The sequence below is a fragment of the Colobus angolensis genome, unplaced genomic scaffold (genome assembly GCF_000951035.1).
Source record: "Colobus angolensis palliatus isolate OR3802 unplaced genomic scaffold, Cang.pa_1.0 Scaffold69, whole genome shotgun sequence".
NCBI lineage: Eukaryota > Metazoa > Chordata > Mammalia > Primates > Cercopithecidae > Colobus > Colobus angolensis.
In genome coordinates, this window is record NW_012120598.1 from 13,285,342 (window position 1) to 13,292,188 (window position 6,847).

Genomic DNA, 6,847 nt, shown 5'->3' on the forward strand with positions numbered 1-6,847 from the left:
TCTGTATCAAAAAAAAAAAAAAAATTACAATAGAAAAGAAACAAGTGAAATGGAAGAAATTTATTTGAATTTGAAATTCAAAATCAGAGCATATTTTCTCAAGTCAATGGTAGGTGAAGTAGGAAAAAAAAATCAGAGCATATTTCTTTACCAAAAGAGATACTATTTCCTAAAAGATTTATCTTAACAATGAATTTGTGGAAAATATAGAAGAATTGGAGTCAGTGTGTTTATTTAATAAAGTCTTTGCAGTTTACCTGTTTATTAACAATCTTCTAGAAAAAGATCGAAGACCTTAATATTCCTGTAATGCCTCTTAACTTTGTTATTCACATTATTATTATTTGTATATTGTATAATTTTTAACTTTTATTTTCTACTCTATTGATACAAACTAGAAATTCTAATAAATTTCCATAGGAACTTAGTGTCATTTCTCCGATTTAAAAGAGTCAATGCTCACTGCCAGTTTTTTTACTATAATTTCTGTTTCTGAATGCTTCACTTTGATTAATCTCTTAATCAGCTGGTCTTCCTTAACAAGTGATTCTTTTTTTTTACCTTTTAGGCACAGGGTCTTAGTCTGTTGCACACTGGAGTGCGGTACCACAATTATGTCTCATTGCGGGCTTGACTTCCCAGGCTCAAGCAATCCTCCTGCCTTGGCCTCCCAAAGTGCTAGGATTACAGGCAGGAGCCACAATGTCTGGCCTAGTTCTTTTAATGAATCTTGCATTGCCTAACTTTTTTTGTTTTGTTTTGTTTTGTTTTGAGACAGAGTTTTGCTCGTCTTCCAGGCTGGAGTACAAATGGTGTGATCTCAGGTCACTGCAACCTCTGCCTCCTGGGTTCAAGTGATATTCCTGCCTAAGCCTCCCGAGTAGCTGGGATTACAGGCAGCTGCCACCACTCCCAGCTAATTTTACATTTTTAGTAGAGATGGGGTTTCGCTACACTGGCCAGGCTGGTGTTGAACTCCTGACCTCAGGTGATCCACCTGCCTTGGCCTCCCAAGGTGCTGGGATTACAGGCGTGAGCCACCGCGCCTGGTGCCTAACATTTTGTATTTATGAAAATACACACTTCTGCTCTTGAATAACATCTTCTCTGAATATGTTATTCCTGGATCACAGTGTATATGTTTAATATTTTGGGGCCACATGCTATTTCCCTTTTAGAGGATTGTTTTAATTATCCATTGCTGTGAAACCAATTACTGGAAATTTTCACCTCTTAACACAACAAATCTTTATTATGATACGTGGAGGATCAGGAATCTGGTAGCAGCTCAGCTTCAAGGTCTGGCTCAGGATCTCTCATGATACTGCATTCAAGCTGTGGGCTAGGGCCGTAGTCATGTCAAGGGCTGGCCAGAACTAGAACTTCCACTTCCAAGACGGCTCACTCATGTGGTGGTTGTTGCAAATTAGTTTCTCGTTGGCTGTTTGTGAAATATTTCAGTTCCTTATCATGTTGACCTTTGCAGAGCAGCTGGGTTACGCCAGGGTGACTGGTCCAAGGGAGAATGAAGTGAACCAGGACAGAGGCTACAGTGTCTGTTTTTTTTTTTTTTTTTTTTTCAGATGGAGTTTCACTCTTGTTACCCACGCTGGAGGGCAATGGCGCCATCTCGGCTTACCGCAACCTCTGCCTCCTGGGTTCAAGCAATTCTCCTGTCTCAGCCTCCCAAGTAGCTAGGATTATAGGCATGTGCCACCATGCCCTGCTAATTTTTTGTATTTTTTTAGTACAGACAGGCTTTCTCCATGTTGATCAGGCTGGTCTCGAACTCCTGACCCCAGATGATCCGCCCGCTTCGGCCTCCCAAAGTGCTGGGATTACAGGCATGAGCCACTGCACTTGGCCTACAGTGTCTTTTATAACATAGTCCCGGGTGTGACATACCATCACTTCCACGGGATCCTATTGGTCACACAGACCAACCCTGTTAAAATGAGGAAGATGACTACACAAGGATATAAACACCAGGAGGCAGGAATCACTGAAGGTCATTTTAGACTTTGGCTACCATTGCCCTTTTTTCCTTCTGGCATTGAGTATTGCCACGGAGAAGTCGCATTAGGCCAAAGTTTTCTCCCTTTGGTGGCAGTTTATCTAGATGCCGAGAAAAAAAGTCTTTATTCTTGAACCTCATTAGCCTGTCTGTGAGTTGAATGTGTGAAATCAAATTTTCTTCGAGGTGATATTTTGTTCTGCAGATTCAGTTTTTGGCTCATTTCAGGGATATTTCTTGAATTGTATCTTTGAATAAAACTTTCTTTACATTTGTTGAGTTTCCTTCAAGAACATCAGTTATACTTAGATTCTTTTCATATTGAATTCCTTTAATCTTTATCTTTTTCATTATGCTTTCATTATGACTATCTTCTTATTTACCATCAGTTGAAAAGTTTTGCACTAATATTGTTTTGGTCCTCATTTTTTTTTCTTTAGGACTGCAATATTTTACTTGTTTTCAGAATATCATTATGTTATTTGATCGTTTTATCTGAGAGATTTTCTCAGCTCATGTTTTTGTTAAGCTATCTTATGGTATAAAACAATCGTTAAAATACTTTCTTCTATTCTATAATACAGGGTCCTAGATATCTCCCAGTATTATTTGGTTACACTAAAGGGAAAATATATATAAACAATATTAAATAGCACTTTATAACTTTCAATTGTCATAAGTCTGAGGCACTTGGAAAAGAAGTGCTTTTTTTCCTCTGTGCTTGTGAACATGACAGGGTAATGGTTGATACTTAAATAACCAAGTAACTCCGTAGCCCCTCCAGTTCTGACATGTAAGTAGGAATTCAGAAAGGACAACCTGGGTACAGGTTTAGTGAAAGAAAATTGTCATTAATGTCTAATACCTTTTTTAGCTTTACATTCTTCTTACAACACATTTTTGTAGATTATTCAAATTTTTTTGTTGGTATTTTGCCGTACTAAATATTGTTTAAAATAAGTAAAACCAAGAGGAGGTTTTGGGATATCATTTTAATTCGTAAATATTAGACATGTAGTTGATTTTTACTTTGTCCATTTTATGTCCATGTGCAATTTTAAATATATTTAGTATATATTTCCATAATTGTTTTAGGCATATAAACAGATATGTATACATATTTTAAAACACACATATACGTATCTTGGAGCATATTAGAGATACTTTCTAACACCTGCTTTTTTCACTTATTGATATTGAAAAATTTTCATATCAGAACATATTTATTCAATTGTTTTAAAAAGTATCAGGATTTAGTTACCCTGTTCTCTGCAGACATTTGTTTCCATTTATGCATATATGCTGTATGGCTGTAACACTTATCTTTGTTCATATATCTATGTGTGCAGACATGAAAGTAGGTCTATAGGAGAAAGTCTTAGGAGGAATTCATGAAATTCTTAATGTACGTTAGGTGTGATTTGTGAGGCACCATTCTCTAAGAGGGACTTTACCTATGTCCTTTGAAAGTGGGTGTATTAGTCTGTTTCCATTACTATAAAGCGATGCCTGAGACTGGGTAATTTATAAAGGCAAGAGGTTTATTTTGGCTCACGGTTCTGCAGGCTGTACAGTAAGCATGATGCTGGCATCTGCTTCTGGTAACGACCTCAGGAAGCTTACAATCATGGTGGAAGCTGAAGAGGGAGTTGGTGTATCACATGGCAAGAGAGAGAGAGAGAGCAAGAGAGGAGGAAGTGCCAGACTCCTTTAACCAACCAGCTTCCATGAACTAACAGAATGAGAATTCATTCATTACCATCTGGAGGGCACCAAGCCGTTCCTGAGTGATCTACCCCTGTGACCAAAATGTCTCCCGCCAGGCCCCACCTCTGGGGATCCCACTTCAACAGGAGACTTGGAGGAGACACACACCAAACCATATTAGTGGGCAACTCAGATTTCAGTGGCGTTTATCATATTTGGGGTCCTTCTTAACAACACCTGGAAGTCTCTGAAAATTGTGGGTTATTTTCTATCTTTTTATATGATCTTGTTAAATTGGTCATTCAAAAAGACACAAAAAATTACTACTGTACTGCAATTCTGTAATTAATAAACTAGGTACAATTTATTATACCTCCTGGATATTATACCCCCTGGGTAACCACTCGGTTTACCCCAGGAATGAGCCACATATGGACCTGTGCAGAAGATGGTTTTTTTGTTTGTTCGTTTGTTTGTTTTGAGATGGAGTCTCACGCTGTCGCCCATGCTGGAATACAGTAGTACGATCTCAGCTCACTGCAACCTCTGCCTCCCAGGTTCAAGCGATTCTCTTGCCTCAGTCTCCTGAGTAGCCAGGACTACAGGCACATGTGCAGAAGATGGTTTTTTTGTTTGTTCGTTTGTTTGTTTTGAGATGGAGTCTCACGCTGTCGCCCATGCTGGAATACAGTAGTACGATCTCAGCTCACTGCAACCTCTGCCTCCCAGGTTCAAGCGATTCTCTTGCCTCAGTCTCCTGAGTAGCTGAGGTGCCCGCCAGGTGCCCGCCACCATGCCTGGCTAATTTTTGTATTTTTAGTAGAGACGAGGTTTCACCATGTTGGTCAAGCTGGTGTTGAACTCCTGACCTCGTGATCTGCCCGCCTCAGCCTCCCACAGTGCTCGGATTACAGGTGTGAGCCATGGTGCCCGGTCAGAAGATGTTTTTCAGCACAGCATAGGTTCTGCCATTCATGTTATTCAGGAGCAGTCTAGATCCTAAAGTGAGGGGCTGCGATTAAAGACTGAGTAAAAACTGGCAGAGCAATTTGCTGCATGGAACACTGCTGAGAGTGGGATCTTCTGCTTGCTTCTTACAGATAATAGCAATATTAGTACTTTGCTTAGCTTATAATAAGCATTCAGTCAATGTTAACTAAGCATTTTATGTGCATTATATCATCTGTCATTACCACAATCCTATGAGGTAGGGCTGTGAAAATCCCGTTTGATAAATACACAAACCTTTGTCACTGCTAATATACCTAGTGAATGGCAAAGTTGGAATTTGAACCCTGCCGTCTGACTTCATAGATCGGACAAAGGACATGTTTTCGTCTACATCAGACGTTGGCCCCAAAATGGCACACCTCTGCACGTTCAACAGCAGTGGCAGCATTTTCAGCAAACACTGCCATCACAGCTGCTGCTTTGCAGACTGGAAGTGATCTGAGTCATATCTAATAACAAGAACTACACCCAGTTGCTCATGAAAAATAGTCTCTAGTCCCTCCTAGAACAATTCTGGAAGGCTATGGGAAAACCGGAGTTCCCAGAGGATAGAAGGAGCAGATCTGGGGTTATACACATTTGTGGCTGCCTTTGCCCCTAGTTTTGCCCAAGGCCTGGCTTTCCTAAGGATACATGTGTACACAGGTACAGCTCCTGATGCATGTGAAGACCAAGACACGTAGACCATACATGACTACAACGGTGCTGACTTTCAACACTTTCTCAGTCGGGTATTGGAAAAACTCATAGCTGAAATAAGATAAACAGCTCTGTACTTGTTCTCTTTATTGTCCTGGCTCTGATTCACCTACTGATCCTTTGAAACTCATACCAGTTTACATCCCAGGCTGAGCCATACAGCTTCAAGCCAGATTGGGAATTTCCTGATATGGGGTTAAATATAGAAACTGTGTAGAATTCTCAGGTTCTGTCTACAGCTGTTCAAGGTTCAGTGAAACACTGACTACATCATGCCTAATTATCTATATATATCTGCATCTATTTGTTACAGTTCACTCTGTGTGCTTGGCAGGAATCTTCTTTTGCACTCAGCAAAAGGTCTTTTCCTTTTCACTGATAGAGAATTTTTAGTCTTGATTTTTTTGATGTCTTGCTTTTGAAAGAATGTTCCAGGGCTGAGTGCTTTATGAGGGCTCTTTCCCACTATGTAAAAGCAGTTTACTTCAAAGTTATTTGGGGAATTATTCAATGTCAGTACCTTATGTCTGTACCAGCCCCATTATTTATAATTATTACATAGCCTGATGCAAGAAACACATTTGCATGCCAACAGAAAATTATTAGCAATGAGGATTTGGAGTTTGATTGGTTTAGATTCTAATCCAAAACCCTGTTCTTCCGAACCTTGGACAAACTAACTTCTCTAATACTCAATTTTCTTCACTTTAAAGTTACGATTAAATGACAAATTGCAACAGTTCCAAAAAGATCCCCCCCTTTCTTTTACGTGTTGGAAATACTTACAAGGAGACTGTTCTATATTTTATTTATGTATTAAGATCTTTTCTTGGCTGGGAGCGGTGGCTCACGCATGCCTGTAATCCCAGCACTTTGGGAGGCCAAGGTGGACGGATCACTTGAGGTCAGGAGTTCGAGACCAGCCTGGTCAAAATGGAGAAACCCCATCTCTACTAAAAGTACAAAAATTAGCCAGGTGTGGTGGCACATGCCTGTAATCACAGCTACTCGGGAGGCTGAGGCAGGAGAATCGCTTGAACCCGGGTGGGCCAGCGGTTGCAGTGAGCCAATATTGTGCCACTGCACTCCAGCCTGGGTGACAGAGCGAGATTCCATCTCAAAAACAACAGCAACAGCAGCAACAAAACTTCCCTCTTTGGGGAAAGTAGTGTTGGGAAATAAAATTTTCGAAGCTGTTAGAAAACTTTAGCTTCCCTGAAATTTACAAATCTTTGTGTTCTTTGAGTACCAATTGCTTCTGACAAAATTTTTAAAATTTAAATTTACTCAGAGATTTTATTATCAGGTAATTTTCAGTCTGGCAATGATTTTCTCAAAACAGACTTCTTGAATATTTTGGCATTTAAAAAAATACATGAGAATATGAGGTGGTTTTCATTTGTTTGTTTGTTTTGT